Source organism: Carassius auratus, unplaced genomic scaffold (genome assembly GCF_003368295.1).
Source record: "Carassius auratus strain Wakin unplaced genomic scaffold, ASM336829v1 scaf_tig00216437, whole genome shotgun sequence".
NCBI classification, from domain to species: domain Eukaryota; kingdom Metazoa; phylum Chordata; class Actinopteri; order Cypriniformes; family Cyprinidae; genus Carassius; species Carassius auratus.
The window spans coordinates 695,522-714,355 of NW_020528572.1; the positions used below are offsets into that span (position 1 = coordinate 695,522).

The following is an 18,834-nucleotide window of genomic DNA, read 5'->3' on the forward strand; positions in this document are numbered from 1 at the left end:
TTGTGTGCACTCACAATAACAACAAAACGTGCTTTTGTAAAATAATGACAATTGTTTGCATACTCACCGGTACACAATCTTGTTGTCATGTAAAAACTGAAGCCCTAAAACTACACAAGCAGCATAAAACCTGAAACACACACACACACAGATTAAAATAGTCAACAAAAAAAGTGTACATTTGCATATATTTTTTTTTACTTTATCTTCCTACCCTTAGCCTAAATATCACACTAAATAATATTTAAAGTAATTAATAAACACATGTGTTAAGCTCTTTGTCACCTCAATATACGTACATACCGTTCAAACGTTTACGTTCAGTAAGAATTTTTTTTTTTTATTACTGCAATTTATTTTTGCATTTTTTTGCTGATGGATCAAAAGTGACAGACACTTAAAATGTTACAGAATAATTATATTTCAAGTAAATAACTTTATTTTCAACAAGGAATTCTAAATGTTTAAAATGTCTCATTGTTTCCACAAAAATATTTTGAACTGTTTAACATCACAGGAATAAATAACATTTTTATATATATTAAAATAGAAAAAGTCACTTTAAATCGTAGTAATGATTCACAAAATTACTGTTTTTACTGTATTTTCGTTCAAAAATAAAATATTTGAATAAATATTAAAATAAAAACTGACAGAAAGGTGTACATACACAGCTCGTGGCTCGGTGAAGACGTCTGCGTGTATGTGCATCATTAGATCGCCACCTGCCGTGTACTCCATGACAAAACACACATGTTCTGGGGTCTGGAAACACGCAAACAGGTTCACGAGGAAGGGGTGCTGCGCACTGTTCACCGTCTCGAAAATGCGCTTCTCACACATCAAACTGAGGGAAAAACAGTGAGACACAAGAAAAAATTTAACATATCATGAAAATAAAATAAAAACAACATAAAGCTATTTTGTTTACCTTTCTACTTCATCTCTGGCCACAATGTCTCCTTTCTTCAGGGCTTTAATGGCGTACATATTGCCTGACTTCTTGTATTCCGTCAACAGCACCTGACAGACACGGATATGATATGATGAAAAATACAGATTTAAAGCTAAGAAGAAAGAAGCTGTAGGATCAAAGAAAAGGCTGAAGGCCGGGGAGGATGAAGACTACCTTTCCAAAATGGCCTCTGCCAAGAACAGCTATTAGTCGGAAGTCCTGCAGGCTCAAAGGAGTCTTCTTCTGTTTACTGCACACACACACACAAACACACACATACTTAGAAAGCACTATAAAGACGGCGATATACCTAGGGATCTTCATATCGTGTGTTTGAGTCTACCTGCTCAGTGAAGGTGTTCTGGTTTGGCGTTCAGGGGTGGTGTGGTCCGGAGCAGAGACGGGTTCAGTGGCCGGCTGCCGTTCCTGTGCAAAGCAGCAGAAAGGGGGAGGAGTTACAGAAGGGCGGGGTTAAAGGAAAAGAGGAGGAGTTATAGAGAGTCTCTCACTGGAGTGCTTGCATCCGGCACATCTCGACGAATGTCCACCTTCATCGGTGAGTCATAGTCTAAACTCAACTTCTCCACCGATATCTCCCTGCAACACAAACGTTTGCTGATTTAAAGCATAAATAAAAGCAAAAATGAAAATATACAATATCCGGGTAATTATTTCCAACATAATAAAAGTAAATCTTTTAAAATAATAATTTACATTGTTGCATTTATGGAACCCATTCAATTTGACTATACAACAACAACAAATTATTATTATTATCATCCTCATTATTTATTTTATTGTATTAAAATGTATAAATTATACAAGAAATATTACTATAGTAATAAAACCTTTCTAAGTACTGTAAAATAGAAAAATATTTAATTATTAGAATAATAATTATTGTTGTTGTTGTTTTACAGGACAACAGTAAGATTACAATAGTAATATTCATCTTAAAAGCATTTATTAAGAATTGGACAAATTTGGGAAGACTGTAAATGCTCAGTTGATGATCCTTTTATTTTTTTCAACCTGTTTTACTTTTAATGATAAATTATTGTTTAATTTATAATTAATTAATTCTAAACCAATAAAGAAATTTTACCATAATATTAAATCTTAAATCTTTATCTAAAATAAAAAAGGAGTTCTTAATGATTATTATTATTATTGTTTTACAGAACAATGGTAAAACGACAATACTAATGTTTATCTTAAAAGCATTTATTTTGGTGAATTGGACAAATTTGGGAAGATCGCTCAGCTTACGATCCTTTGAATAATTTGTACATATCTATGAATACACATGTACAGTGTCTGTATTTACCCTGTCTGTACAGTGTGTGCGTGAGGGCTGTAGGTTCCTGTGTTGTTGACGGTTGGTATGGCATTCCTCAGTAACCTCACCCATGTGCCGATATCAACGTTCATCTGCCGAGCTCGCAAGAAGGCTTTTCCTGCATGTGACCACAAACATACACACTGTTTGACCTCTGACCACTAGATGGCGCTCAACACCATTCAAGTCGCATGTCAGAGATTACAGTCAGCATGAAATGACATTCAGCTCAATTTAAAGTGTATCTGATATATTAATCGACAGATTCTTGCATTTATTGTTAATAGAAAAAACATTGTCTCTTACCCTGTTGTTTGGAGAAAACTTTCTTCTGCCGTTTTAGCCGAGGAACCCTCTCGATCACAGGGGTTAAAGAAGGTAACCTGAGGCAGCCAGATGGTTCACATGTGTCACCCACATATTTCATTGCTGGCCAGTTTAATACATCTCTTGGATTGGGTGCATTATAAAGTAACTAAACAAAGCACTGAGGCAGAATCTTTTGTGGGGGTGGGATAAAACCTATTTTTTTGAGTGCACATGTGTGTGTACCTCTGCCAGCAGCAGTCCCTGTGGCTCTAGCTCTAGTTGTACTCTGTGTTTCTGGTTGTCCAGGAAATCCTCCAACTTGAGAAATTTGAGCGCACACAGAGATCGGTAATCTCTCCAGTACACTGCGATCTCCATCTCTCTGGACTGCACACACAAAAACACAATGATCAATATTAGTACCAGAGATGGCGCTGTTTTTAGCATTACATTCGTGACCCTGGAGCACAAAACCAGGCTTGGGTATATTTTTAGCAATAGCCAAAAAACCATTGTATGGGTCAAAATTATATTTTTTTCTTTTATGCCAAAAATCATTAGGATATTAAGTAAAGATCATGTTCCATGAAGATATTTTGTACATTTCCAACCAAAAATATATCAAAACGTAATTTTGGATTCATTTGGACAACTTCAAAGGTGATTTTCTTAGTATTTAGATTTCTTTGCACCCTCAGATTCCAGATTTTCATGTATCTCGGCCAAATATTGTCTGTTCCTAACAAACCATACATCAATGGAAAGTTTCTTTACTTAGCTTTCAGATGATGTATAAAACAATATTTATATATTTGGCAGATTTTTGCTCTGCACTGAAGTTATACATTTATATTTGATCAGCTTTTCAATATTATTAATATTTTCATATTCATATTTTAACATTTTTTGTTTCCATTTACGTTTTAGTAATTTTGTTATGTGCTTTTCTCATTATTATTATTAGTTTATATGTATCAGTTTAGCTGTATTTATTGAGGTTTCATTTTAGTAAATTAATACTTATACTATTAATTTAAGTAAAATTTATATTTTCTAGGTTTAGTTTTTTTATCAAATATTGATTTGATTTTATTTGAGCTTGATTTTAGTTGAAAAAAACTACTTTAAATTGTTTAAACATTTCATCAATATTTCAGCATTGTTTCATTTATCAAATAACTCGGATATTATTCATTTATCAATAACGGATATTATATATCATGGCTGTTAATCATTCTGCATGTGCAATCTTCTTTTTTTCCCCTAGATAAGAATAGCATGCTTGTGTAAGAGTTATTTGAGATGTTCCAGCAGTAAAGTCAGTGATGTTACACGTTTTGTAATTATAATTACAGCCTATTGCCTGGAGCTTTAATTAATGAAACAGACGCTGAACTTTTAATCTGTGTAAATCTACTATTAACTGTTAACTCACTCGCTCCAGCTCTACGGTGAAGGTCTGATCCCAGCCCTGTTCTCCAACCATCTTCCATGCCGTTTGACCCACGACTGTGTTATCCAGCTTCAGTACTGCGCTCACCTCCGCTGCGAGCACACACACACAGACATGAATACAAATGTTTCTTTTAATTGAGATGAAATGAAGGTCAATATTTCTTGATTTCTCATACACTCTCTAAATGATTTTTGTGTCAGTACGTTTGTTGAATACGTCAACAAATCACTCGCCAGCATGATAATGCTCACCCCATGTGTAACAAGCTCAGATGCACTACATCCTGTTCTATCTTCACACATTTATATCAAAACTCACACATCACCAAGGACTAAACACACCATGAATGTTACATCCTCCAAACACACACACACGCACTCACTGGAGAGTTCATCTGTTTTGGGGGGGTTTTTTCCGCTAACACTGCCACTGCGACTGTACAGGCCTTTTCCACTCCGCATAAAGGACCGTCCTTCTCCCGGACTGTGACATGGCAATACTACCGGACTGCCGCGTGAACGTCCGGGAACGACCTCTAGCACACCCATACAGCCCAACAGTGTGACCTGAAGAGTGCCTACGCACAGACACACACAAATAAAAACAGGAAAATAAGTACCTGATGACTTCTATTAAACTAAATAAAACAAACAAGCATTGTTAAAGATGTTTGTGAATACCAGTGAGGGGAGAGGGTTTGGAGAGTGTGCTGTACTGGTTGTGCACATAGGGGGCGCCGTGTCGAGAGTTGAACGCTGGTGAGGAGGCTAACGCCAGCTCTTCTTTGATAACAGATGCTTTTGGATGATCCTCAGGAAGTTCTGCTAACCGCCGATCTAGTGAATCTCTCAGCAGATCCAACCTCTGAGACGACTCACTCAGACGACACTGAGCCTGAAGAAGACGAGAGAGGAAGACATGAGGGATGATGTGGAAAAAGAGTGCAGGGGCATCAAAAGATGACACTACAATAATGATAAGAATTTACTGACTTGCTGTAGTAGACTTAATTATTGACTTAACTGGAAAAGTAGTGTTTACTTAATTGAGATGTAACTGAAAGCTTTTGTTTCTGTATAATATAATGATAAAATGGAGTCTGTAAGATTTTTGTTTTTTAAAGAATTTCTTAATTTTTTATTTCATTATATAGAATTTTGAATTCATTTGAACAGAATTAGAATGTATTTGATATACAAAAATTTGGATCCTTCAGAAATCATTCTATTATGCTAATACGCTGACATTTTGCTTATTTTTATCAATAGTAAAATCAGTTTTGCCATTTAATATTTTTGTTGAATAAATTATACTTTTGATCAATTAAATTCATCCTTGCTGAATAAAAGTATTTCTAAGCTCTTAAAAAATATATAATATAATATAATATAATATAATAATGCTGTATAATGAGGTCTGTAAGATGTTTTAATGTTTTAAAAGTTTTTATTAAAATTCTATTTAATTGTATAGAATTTATTAAGCATTTATTTTATATATGCATAAAAATAGAAAAACTGCAATATTGTCGAAATTATATATATATATATATATATATATATATATATATATATATATATATATATATATTATAATATAATTTGAATTTTCGGCATCATTACTCCAGTCTTCAGTGTCACATGATCCTCCTGAAATCATTTTAGTATTCTGATTTGCTCAAAAAATATTGCTTATTATTATCAATAGTAAAATAAGTTAAAAAATTGGTGGAAACTCTGATACATTTTTCAGGATTCTTTAATGAAAAGAACATTCAGAATTGATTTGAAACAGTCTTTACTGTCACTTTTGATCAACTGAATGCATCCTTGCTCGATAAAAGTATTAATTTATATATATATATATATAAAAAAAACGTATTAACTCCAAATGATACAAGTATAATAAACAATATTAGTATAATACCTCTGACATGGCCTTTTTGTCGTGTACTTTACTGGCTCCAAGAAGTTTAAGGACATTTTTTGCTCCTTCAGCGACGGCGTGCTCTACGCGGTAATGGTGTCTGAGCTCCTCAATCCGTAGCTCCATACCACATGGGTCAGGCTTCCCTGAAGAGACACACACAAACACAATCAATATCCCTCCTGAATGGATCAGAGCCATTTCAAACCTCATAAAACCTCATACCAGCAAGGACGAATATCATCTCAAGATGAATCCACAAAATACAGAATTCAAATGACAAACTCTACCATCTTTTGAATTAAAGAATGAGTATATAACAAGTACAAAAACTCCAAGCTGTTTCAAATGTTTAAGATAAAGACAAGCATTTCACACCGCAGGACATTGCTGTCATTGCTTGAAATGTCAACTACCCATTAACCTAATGAACCAAACTGAACTCAATGTGAACCCCATACAGCCATCAAGTCTAAGATACAATAAAAGTACATGAGGTCGTGTGCATCTATCAGACATTAAAGAGGATGAGGGATGATTTCGGATCAGGACAGTGAGTTTCCATATAGTAATTACTACACTTATGAAAACTAGGAGAGATGAGTGTAGATCAGTCTAACATGCAGCCAGCTACAGACTTTTAGATATAAGAGGATTATTACGGATTATAAACTGAAAGATTAAGATGCTGTGGTGTTATATTATTCTGTCATACCATCAAAAACATTGACATGCTTTTCAGGGTCTTATATAAACACTTATTTTCATCTGTTTGGTTCTGTCTGAAATACAAGCAGTTCAAAGCATTCCAGACAATCAACGAAAAGATCCTGAGTGCAAGGGAATATTGTGAGTGTTTAAAACATTTCTCTCAATGTCCTAACTAACAGAATTGAGACTGCAGTCTCTTTACTATTTCCAGATTTGCATATATGTTTAATCTAGCTGAGACTAGAAGAGCATGTATTTGTGTGTGAGCTAGTGCCTGTGTTAGGACTATCCCAGTGAAATCAATAAGATGCTTCAAATGAAGAAACATGACAAAAGACAGAGTTGGAGGGAAAATATCACTTGAATGAGTGGACCTATAAAGAGTTATAATGAGACAGAGAACAAAACATGAGAAGTATTGAAGGATCGACTGCAGAGGTTTTTGTGTCCTAATAAGGCATGAAGCCGAATGCAGTAACATAATTTCAGAAACACACTTTCGGTGAGTGTGTGTGTGTACATGTACACATTGAAGGTGTGTGTGTGTGTGTGTGTTTATACAGGCATATTAAATAATGTGTGTTAACTAAAGCTGCCTGTAACATTTTTCCTTCATATGATATGATACTTTCTCTGGTCTATCTGAATTATGATATAATAAGCTATAATTACTGCAAAAGCATGTAAAGCTTAAGTGTGTTTGTTCTCTGTTTATTATCATGCAAGAGAATTTTACATTTTACAGCAATAGCATTTTCAATTTTATTTTAAATTAAATGTATATTTATATATAGTGCACAAATATGCACAAATTTGCATAAAGGATGCATTTATTTATTAAAAAAGTAATATTGTGTTCTATGATTACATTTATACTGCATACTGTTAAAGACATTTTTAATGGGATACATTTGCTTTACATGAATGAACTGCTTAAAAGTACATAAATACTTTATATTTTTTGAATTTCTTTGTTCTGTGTTTTTATAATATTATAGCTTTTTTCTGTAAACTGTTAATCAAATGTGTGTGTGTGTGTGTGTGTGAGTGAGTGTGTATATGAAGCATAAAGGAGATGGGAGAGTTGGAGCGGGAACTGACCGTCATCAGTTACCTGACTCTGTGTTTGTGTCTTTGTGTTTGGTTCACTCCAAGCCAAATGGGGTCATAATAACACACACACATTTATTGATCTGTATGACCTGCGCTCACTGCTTGTATATGTGTGTGTGTGTGTGCATGCTGTTCTCCAGATTGCATAAACACTGTGCACTCCACACCCTGAAAGCTCACACCACTCGTCTTCTGGGATTCAGGTGGATATTGATCTGTTTAGTTATGCTCATCTATGAAATCAGACTCTAAAAGCAACAATGCAGTAACACACACACACTCAGCCATACCCTGAATATCATCGTTGTGTTCGTGGGCCTGCGCTGCTTTCCGGATCTGCATGCGAATGATGTCAATCTTTGTCTTGCTGTCCTGTAGCATCTGCTGAGCTGTCTGCAACATCTTCTTATCCTAAAAACCCACACAAACACACACGCCATTGTAGTTAGTCAACAGTGCCTAAACATCTTTTGACAGGCTGGCTCCGTTCTGAAATCTAGTGAGCTGCCTTGCTGCCTACATAAGCTGCACTGGAGTATACCATTCACTTATACTCAAAAACAGCACACACAAGTATTACATAAAATACTTTGAATATGACATTTTGAAAAATAATGCCTCATCTAGCATCTTCCCAGAACACCAAAGTGCATTGTGGGATTGCTTTCACCGTGAATATGAGATGCTGTCTTTGATTTTGTAAGCAGCATAATTGAGAGATTGACTGCATTTACAGTGAGCACCCCAGTGATGCCTCTGTAGGTACACTACTGTTCAAAAGCATGGGGTCAGTAAGATTTGCATTTTTAAGAAATTAATACTTCTATTCAGCAAGAACGCATTAAACTGTCAGTAAAGTCTTGCATTGTTATAAACAAATCCTATTTCTAATAAATGCTTTTCTTTTGAACTTCACATATTTATCAAAGCCTCCTGAATAAATATATTAGGGTTTCCACAAACAATTAAGCAGCACAACTCTTTTCAACATTGATAATAATAAGAAAGTGATAGTATTATTTTAGCAGTTTTTTTCATTAAATAAATGCAACCTTGAACATAAAAGACTTCTTTCAAAGACCAAAAAAAAAAACCCCGTACCAACAGTGATCACAAGTTTTGAACAGAGCCTGTGTGTGTGTGCATGTGTATACCTTAGTGGAGCCGTTGGCATAGATGGGGATCATATTTTCTGCTCCCTGTTTGACTTTGAGTTCGATGTTTAACTGCCTTTCCAGAGCAGCGATTCTCTCCTTGTGCGCCGAAGACCTGCCCTCTGCTCCCGGAGACTGAGGAGCATCATCTAGGCATAAGAAGTAAAGAAGCCGAGGTGATTTAAGACTGGGACTTGCAATGTGTAAAATCATGGTTTTTGATATGAAAACATGAATTAATTATATTTCAGGCATCTATAATTTATGTCTTTAAACATATGTGTTTTTGTTGGGTTGAAATTATGAGGATTCGAACTATGCATGTCCATCCACTCAAAATCAAAACATGGATTATTTTTCTTTCATGGTATCGCTGTGATCACCACTCGTACACAGCAGTCGGTGTCCACTCACCACGTGAATCATCCGTCCCTTTGACAACGATATGAGCGTCCAGCTCTTGTAGCTGAGCGTGGAGTGAGTCCAGACGTCGACTGGAGCTCCGCAGCTGACTCTCCACCTGCTGAGCATTTCGTTTATCGGTAGTGGCTCTGCGGAGATTCTCTGCTCCCTCTTTAATCTTCAGCTCCTTCCGGATTTCCCTACGGATTCGCTCTCGCTGTTCATCCAACCGCTGCTGAACATTCGAGTCAGAGAAATCGGAGCTGTGGTCCAAGCCTAGCTGCTCTAGTACTGACAACCCACCAGGATCACTCTGAAAAACAGAAAGATGAAGTTTAAAGATGAACCACTCCCAGCCTCGACTGCAGATCAAAGTCAAATTCAGCTTCAGATATCCCGAGATCCTAGTAATTCTCTAAATGCACTCCATTGAGATCACTTTATTATCATCTTAGGTCTGACATAGCCAGACTATTGAATGCTGGCATAAAGTCTCATCCACATTGTGGCTTATCTGGCATGAGATGTGCCCACAGGAAAAGACCATGTGACCAGCAAGTACAGTGTTCTTGCTTTTAGATGCTGTTGAGTACATCTGAAATCTATTAGATTTGAAAAATAAACAACCAAAACAAAGGTGGAGCAATTTCAACTCCATAACTTTGTGCTCTACTTATTACTTATTAGCCTACTTCTTTAAACAGTGTCCCTTCAAACTACTTTATTTCAGGGTGGATTGATATAAACCTTGACTGTAAAACTGACTCTGGAAACTGAAATAACATTTGCAATATACACCAGCCATATTCTTTGTAACATAACATGACAAAATTGTGAGAAATCCCTAAATATCTCTCAGAAACTGGAGAATACTCATCAGATCCATGGCCCAAAACACAAGTACCCACAAACAATCCAAAAAAGTGCCAATGACTCCACTGGGAAGTTACTCACATTAGATTCACACAGCTCTGAAACCAACTAACTACAAATTAACAGTGGATTTCAGACATTTGGGGTCATTTTCCCTATTGTTTTCCATCCTGCTAGTCATGACTTCCACATTGGGATATTATTCACTGCTCCAAAGATAACCCGGCCTGCCAGAAACAAATTGCCCAAAAATGTTTGCAAGATATCAGCTTTTATTAGTTTAACGAATGACAACCTGCAACATCTGAGATCATTCAGTTTAGAAACTTTACGTTATTATACTCCAGTAGCTTTTGAGAGAGCTTCAATTTGCCAAATGTAGAGAGATCATATAAACTCTTAGACTAAAGGGCTCTTTAAAAGCAACTGCCATTGATTACACATGAAAGCAAACAGTCTGAAGAAGTTCACTTTTACAGTCACCAGACATCAATGCTGGGATGAGAAATATTTAAAAAAGCAAATATATATCAGATGCAGCAGGAACAGAATGGATATTTCACTAAAAACAGACAGTTAATATCTTATGTAAAAATATGCAACCGCTTGCCAAATCTTCAAAAGAACACTTGAAGATTTAGTTACACTCAAACTAATGTTTAACAGGTTACACACGTTTGCACAGTAGTTACACCCACTTAACAATCAACCAACGCATTTTTCCACAATTACGCAATTTTTTATATTGTTACTATTTACCAGTCATAATTTGTGAAACTGAACACTACGGTGAAAATAATCTCCTATTGATTTGCTATAGCAACTCTGTCCTGTACTCAACCTAAAGGAAACTTGGCAAAAAAATCCCCTTTTCATCTGCTGAAATTATTACGAAAACCAACAGTCCTATCAATCCTATAACGTCACCTGTACTTCCAGATATTCCCAGTGATCCCATTCACCAGACCAACACATTCTCCTCTCTCCGGCAATGAGAGCGATATCCAGTGGCATAGAAACAGAGAGACAGAGGGAGATGGAGGAAAAGAGAGCGAGAGAGATGAGGGAAGGGAAATCTGTGGTCGAGGGTCGCCCTCCCTGTGCAGGATATCCGGTTAAACCTCTCTTCCTGTTTTCTGCGAAGCTTGGCTTTACTAGATGACACCAATATAGGGACTAAGGCTATTGTTTCCATGCACAAGCATCTTTTCACTGTCGAGTAATAATACCTGTGTTTCAATAGCATTTACCATGTGCAAGTGGTGTTAATTTAGCAGTTTATATAAAAACTGATGAAGTACTAATGTGCCATCATTCAGTATAACAGAAGACCTCTAAGAAGCTAAGGCAGGAAGGACCTTCATAAACAGTTCAGAGGAACATGGAGAAAAGCATTAGTACATGTGTGTGAGAGAGAGAGAGAGAGAGAGAGAGAGATAGCGATATACCAAGATAAACTAAGTAGTGGGTGTGGGCAGAATAACCAAATGTATATGACTGTTCAAAAGTTTTCAATGCTTTTTTAAATTAGTCTCTCATTCTCACCAAGACTGCATTTATTTGATCACAAATACAGTGATACTGTGAAATATTATAATTTAAAGTAACTGATCTTTTTTAACTATATATTAGTGAAATGTATTCCTGAGCTGAATTTTCAGCATCAGTTTTCAGTGTCACATGATCCTTAAGAAATCATTCTAATGTGCTGATTAAGTGCTCAAAAAACATTTCTTGATATTATCAGAGAACACATATGTCCAAAAAAAACAAAAAAACACTGTGGGTCTAAAGTGTAGTAGCTATATCATAATACATCGTTTATCTGAGATGTGTGCATCAGATTTCTAACTCTCAGTTTCTCTCAGGTTCAATCTCCTTGTGTGATCTCAATATATCACACGTGCTGTATGACATCAACCTTGCTAAGTATGACTGGAAATTTACCCAAATTGCCAGTTTGAAACCAAAGAGCTTGAAGCAGCTGCTCTGAAGTCTTTGATGCATTCAGCTATTGTGAAACTGAAACTCACAAACAGGTCACATATGCCCAAATTAAGCCAACAGATGCAAACTGCAATTCCAATACACTTTTCATCCTCTAAACATTTTTTTTTTCACAGCAAACGCCCAGAAGAATAATTTTTTCACAGCAAACGCCCTGAAGAATAACAGACCCTGTGATCAAACTGCCATCTGATAAAAGCAAATGAACACGGAGAGCCTGAGGCTGATGCAGATCATTGCAAAAACACCATTTCAACACTAGCAGAGATTCAGCTTGAGATAAACTAGCTCACAATGACTAGACTGTTGCAGGAAAGTTTACCTTGCACAAAAACACGTGAGTCATTTACAGTAACAGAAGCGATGAGTGTTTGAGAAAGATTTCTGACTCACTGGCATCAAAATAGCCCTTTACTATAGGACCAACTTGGCTTGGCTTTAGTTTACAAATGTAACAAAACGGTAATGTACACTGAACAAAATGATACTACATAAACAAACAAATGTAGTTAAAAGTTGGACAACTAAATTGGTGTATTTAAATGTAGCTAAAATAAATTAAATGCAAACATTTACCCTAATTTTTTTTTTTTCAGTGCATGTAAATTAATCTGACTTTACACCCAAACTGCCACTGAAAGGTTTGGAGCTGGTAAGGTTATTTCTCTCTCATGCTCACCAAGTAAAAATACTGTAAAACAGAAATAATGTAACATATTATTAAAATTAAAATGAACTGTATGTATATATATATATATATATATATATATATATATATATATATGTGTCATGTAATGTATTCCTGTGACACAGCGCTGAATTTCCAGCATAACTTCTCCAGTCTTCAGTGTCACATGATACTTCAGAAATCATTCTAATATGCTGATTTGCTGCTCAAAAAAAAAAAAAAATTTAACAACATGTTTTTAGAATTACATTTATTTATTTATTAAAACCGTGAAAACCATCAGTATCCGTTAAAGAACAGACAATTCAAAAGAACTGCATTTTTTTTTACAACAGAAATCTTTTGTAAATCTATGAATTAATTTTTTGCTATCACTTTTGATCTATTTAATCCATCCTTATTATTAATTTATTCTGCATTCTCTTCATCTGCATTCAAAAAAGGGGCTTGTCGGAAACCAGACTCAATCTAAAACATCAAATGTGATCATTTCAACCCCAAAAGCAAGGTTCAGCATAAAAGAGATATAGAATAAATCTTTACCATATTGGTAATTGGACAATATTTTTTAATTATCTGTTGGCCAACTGTATATGCAATTGTGCATGCTCAGTTTTTCTTCATTCTCTAACACTCACTGGAAATTAATATTTGTTTTTGTAAAGTAAAAAAGTTTATTATCACTATTATTATATTTAAAAATCCCAAATTTAATAATTCTGTTAAATTTAATCTTTAGCAAATCTCAAAATAAATATGCTAAGATGCTTAAATACACTTCTTATAGGTTTTTTTTAATTTTATATATTCTTCAGAAAAAGAAGCAGTACAGAATTTTTATATCTCCCATTTATCAGGAAATGTATTACCAGTTTGTTTTTTAAAGCCAGAATCTGGTGCAAATGTGTCCTGGATGTGTGTCTGAAGATGGACATAGTTTATTCAAATGACCATTAGCACCATTACCAAATATAAGATACCAAAACTTCAATCAGACTTGGACTAAAACCAATTCACATTTTCAACATAAAAGTCCTGGCACCCAGAAGCTGACCGTAGCACAAGATCACTGCCGTAACAACCTTAAACACTCTTTTGTGGGACTCTTTCTGTGACACAACATCAGAGCTAATAGCTGTGGTTACAGTGTTATGGTTTCAGCAAGAATGGGTTAAGCGTATAACCACAGCATCCTTTTGACCAATCCACTCGAATGCAAGTCATCAGATCTCTACTGAGACAACATCTAAGGCCAGTTTGATGGGACAGCTCACATGCATCAGTTCACACAAAGGACTAGAAATGACCTACGAGAGAGCAAGACAGGATATGAAGAGTGTCAGACAGAGAAAGAGCATAAACAATGACAAAAAAGCACAAGGGTGAGTCAGAAGAGGAAGAGGGGGATGAGAGGAAATGACGTGATGCAACTCGCAAAGATATCAAATGTTGGGGGAGGGATGGAGGACGCGGCCCACAAAGAAAACAAAAGTCGGTCCACACAAGAATAGTTTAACTCTTGGAAAAAAATAAAGGGAGAAATAGACAGACACAAGAAAAAACTGGAAAGCCAAAGATGGTGATAAAAACAGCTGTTTTTTAAGGAAGTACAAATGGATAAGTAAAGTATTGTAGCACTGCATTTCCTATAAACATGTTAAAAAATAAACGTAAATACTTTGTAAACATAACTTGTTTTAATTTATAAAACTTCATAAAGTTCATTAAGATTTTGCAATGCTATACTATATATTTGACACTTTTTATTTTAAATGATTGGTGTGTAAAATGTGAGTGTAAAATTTACACACACACACACACACACACACACACACACATATATATATATATATATATATATATATATATATATATATATTTTTTTTTATATACAAATAATATTTATTTATATAATTATATAATAATATAATCTATAACAATATAGTCACAATACATCTTTAATAGAAAGAAAATACAATTGCAAACTGACATTAAGTATTGCAGCACTCATGTATTTCTGTATTCATCAATACATAAAAAAATAAATAAATTATACACTGTAATTATAGACTGTATCAATATTTAGCAATTTAATATTATATAAATAATTTCACACTATATTTAAAGTCTCAAATCGCTGCATTGATAATTGAATTTTTTTTTGTTTAAAATGATTTCAAGTGACGTAACAATTGTTATATATTTATATTTAATAATGTTTTTTATACAAATAATAGATATCTATGTAACAATATAATACATTTATAATAGATTATGATCACAGTACAGTTTTTAAACATAATAATTTGTTTACACACATCAACACATTTTACACTACTGAAGCTATATTACACTGAATATGAACTGCATTCTAAAACTTTATTCTAGAGAATTCTTTACATAATCAGGATTTGGGGTGTCTTTAACAGGCCTACCCCTTGTGTAGCTGAAGTCTCTGGATGGGTGATGTTGTTTTCGTTGCTGTGCTGCTCTGTGAGGGATGTATGTCTTCCCTCCTCGTTAGCCATGTCACACCCTCTGTCTCCCTGCGTCGGCCCACCCGGCTGTGATAAAGTCTGCTAATAAAATCTCCCACTGGAGCGAGAATCGGCCAACCCACCCCCGCCGAGACCCTCTTTATCAAAACCACTTCACAACAGAGACAGCTTCCCCCTCGACTAAAGAAAGGCGAAAAACGGAAGCAGTGTGTGGGGGTGAGCTGCAGGAAGGAGGAGAAAAAAGCAAAGCGACAGATTAAGACACTGAGAGAAAGTATGACTAAGCTCCACCCCTCAGCTTCACTTCAACAAGCAAGTCACTCTAAACTCTTCCCAGTCATGCGTGCTGCATTTTGTGCAATCTACAGAGAAACAGATGCAAGCTGTTGCACTGAAAAGCGATACAAAGTTCACCATCATCATCTAAACAGAACACAAAAGTATGTCACTGTCTGACAGTAATTTAGTGAAGACACAGGAAGAAGTGAATAAAAAAAAAGTTTACATTTTATGTCAGTTGCTGCTTTTTTTCATGTGAACTGTTACTTTAATAATCATATGACACTTTACCCAGCATACCCATAATCTAAATGAATCATGAAAAGAGGAATATAGAAAGAGAACAAGCATTTAAGGGTTATGAAAAGGTACAAGAATGAAGATAATAAATGCAGGGTCACTTTTACAGCACATGCAGGCCAGTAAAAGTCAAATAATGTTTAGGGCTTTTCACAAAGTGCTAAACCCCGGGTTATCATTCTTGTAAACCCTGGGTATATATAGGAATGTTTAACAGTGGGGTTAGCAGCACTTTTTCATTGGGGATATGAAATCCTTGCTCCGGCGCATGGTTAGCACTGCTTTTGTGCTGTTAACCCTGCATTAGTCTTGCATAGCCAGACTTTCAGCTGTCATTCTGGAATCCATGGCAGCTTTCACTGGCCAAGCCCCGCCCATGAGTCTGTTTGACAGACATGTCAAACAACAAATCACAGTTTGTTTTGTTTATCCTCATGTTTCGAGGTGTGGAAATGTCACCACAATAACAGACCTGTGTGTAAAACTCTCGGACATATTTTAAAGATTCTATGAACTTTGAATATTTCACATACTCTTAAAACTCCAGTGTTTAGTTGATCCTGATAAGCCCTCGTCGTCACAGTTGGTGATGGCTTTCTTCTTTCGCGAAAGTGTACGGCGCCATGGTATCTTTGTTCCCGGGTGGAACGTTAAAGAACGTAACACACACATCTCCCGGATATCCTGTAGAATTCAACCAATCCGATGACGACTTTGACACTTCTGAAGTGTTTCCATTTTTGTGTCCCGTATATTTTCACTGTATTTCAGAAGCATTCTCCATCCACACTACACAACCAAAACATGTCACATGGCCATTCATGCAGGTACAACAATGAGCATAATGTTTGCACAATCATCAATGATACAAGGAGCGAATGTGGGCAGCCACGCTATCGTTTTCCAACTTATGTAAGCAGTCCTCAACACTGATTGCTATCACTTTTAAAATCCTTTGTCACTTTACCATTATAATTTAATTTTAAAGCACAGCCACCACAAAATCAGACACCTCTTTTACTTTGAGATGGTTATGAGGTTAAGTAAACATTTTAACGACTGAAGGAAAAATTGTAAAATGATGATAATAAACGTGAAACGTTTTTTTTGCCTATCTTTGTAGTCTGACTCGATAGTATATTTTGGCAATATACAAAGTCCAAATAATGACACTGTTATTTGCTAAGAAAAGAAATCCCAGGTGAACACCAGGGGGCGTTTGATGTTTGAACAGAATTGTTAAACGAAATAAGATTAAAAATGTCTGTTTGATATCAGTTTGCAGGAGAGACCTTTGCTGACACTACTTTGGAAGACTGTAATAATAACAGACATTGTAAAAGACAGAATGCAGATGCATACAGAGTCAAAATAAATATTTGAAGGACAGATGAATAATAAAAGTATAAAGTTGGTATAAAATTTCAGGAAATATAGTTAACTGTTAACAACCAGATTCCACTCAGTTTCACTTTAGATCTGGTCCCAGACGTCATTCCGTCACTTTCAGAGCGTGTCTAAAAGCCCTGGGTTTAATTAAGATTTAACAGCAAGATGTAGCCAACAGCCTGAACTCAGTATGTGTGAGACGGAAGGTTGTTTAGGGTGTGTACACATCATTACTGACTGGTTTGAAATCCTTAAGCAAGCTCCCAAAACTAAACACACACTAAATCATTAAATGAAACATGCCTATCCTGTTATGCAAATACTTACACTCCATACACCATTTACATATGAATTTGGCATATGCTTTCACCCAAAGCATCAGTTTGTGTGTTCTCTGGGAACTGAACCCATGGTCTTGATGAGAGATGCATAATGCTTTATAATCAACAAAGCTGTCACTGCCAGTATACACTGAACCTACTTTTTGAATGTCAGCTGATGTTTTTTCACCACTTTTTGTCATAAGAAAGCACAGAAGTGTCATGAATAAACATTTATGATAATGGGAGGACAGGCATAAAACCGGGCACCTCTGAACAGCACTTGAAGAAAGTCGCCAAGACAACCCTAATATGAGCCCTTGTGCTGTTCAACCCAAACCCGAGCAGCGCTCATTGTCAGGTCATGCTTACCCAAACACACACACACACACACACACACACACACACACAGAGGGAGCTCTATTCAGCTGCTGTGGCTTGTGAGAATGCCAGCAATTCTATGCTCAGTCAAAGCCCTGCGGCCAAATGACTGTCCTTCCTTCTGTTTCGCTCTCTCTCTCTCTCTCTCTCTCTTTCTCTCTGCCCAGTCATGAGCTCTGGATACATTTACCCTCATTTCATCTGTAGCTTGAACATTTGCTTGAACTGACTGTGAAATAGTTGTCCAAATAGAGAGGTGTCGAGGACAACCAAGAAATGTCTACTTTAAAGTGGGCATGAAATGAAAATTCATCCAATTCTCTAAATACATCTTATTGATTTTAACAAGATTTAATTTATTTTCTTTTTGACCTTTTGATTTTTAATCAAATTAGCCATTCTTCCGTCAAAAAACATCGGACATTCTAGAATCCTGAATTATCATCATTAGTCTGCTTAAAATCACCCATTTCTTACAACCTACTGCAAGCTGGTATATTAAGATGCCTGCATCCAATCAACAACTGATGGACAGAACCAAGTCCCGCCCTTTTTACCATATTACTCAGAAGTATGTCACAATACAGGAAAATGTCACTACATCCGTTTCATCATGACTTTAAGGAAGTCCTGTATAATTAGGCAGGTTTTGAGTTCACCGACCCTGACGTGCTTTTATAAGAGATGTTTACACAAGATGCAACAAAGAGCAAGGGGAAAAAAAGAAAGAGAGA

At 35.8% G+C, this 18,834-nt stretch overlaps 1 pseudogene; it reads right to left on the minus strand.

Moving 5' to 3' along the window:
• Window positions 1–18,834, minus strand: part of LOC113098220 (serine/threonine-protein kinase N1-like) — a 38,377-nt pseudogene that overhangs the window by 4,057 nt on the left and 15,486 nt on the right.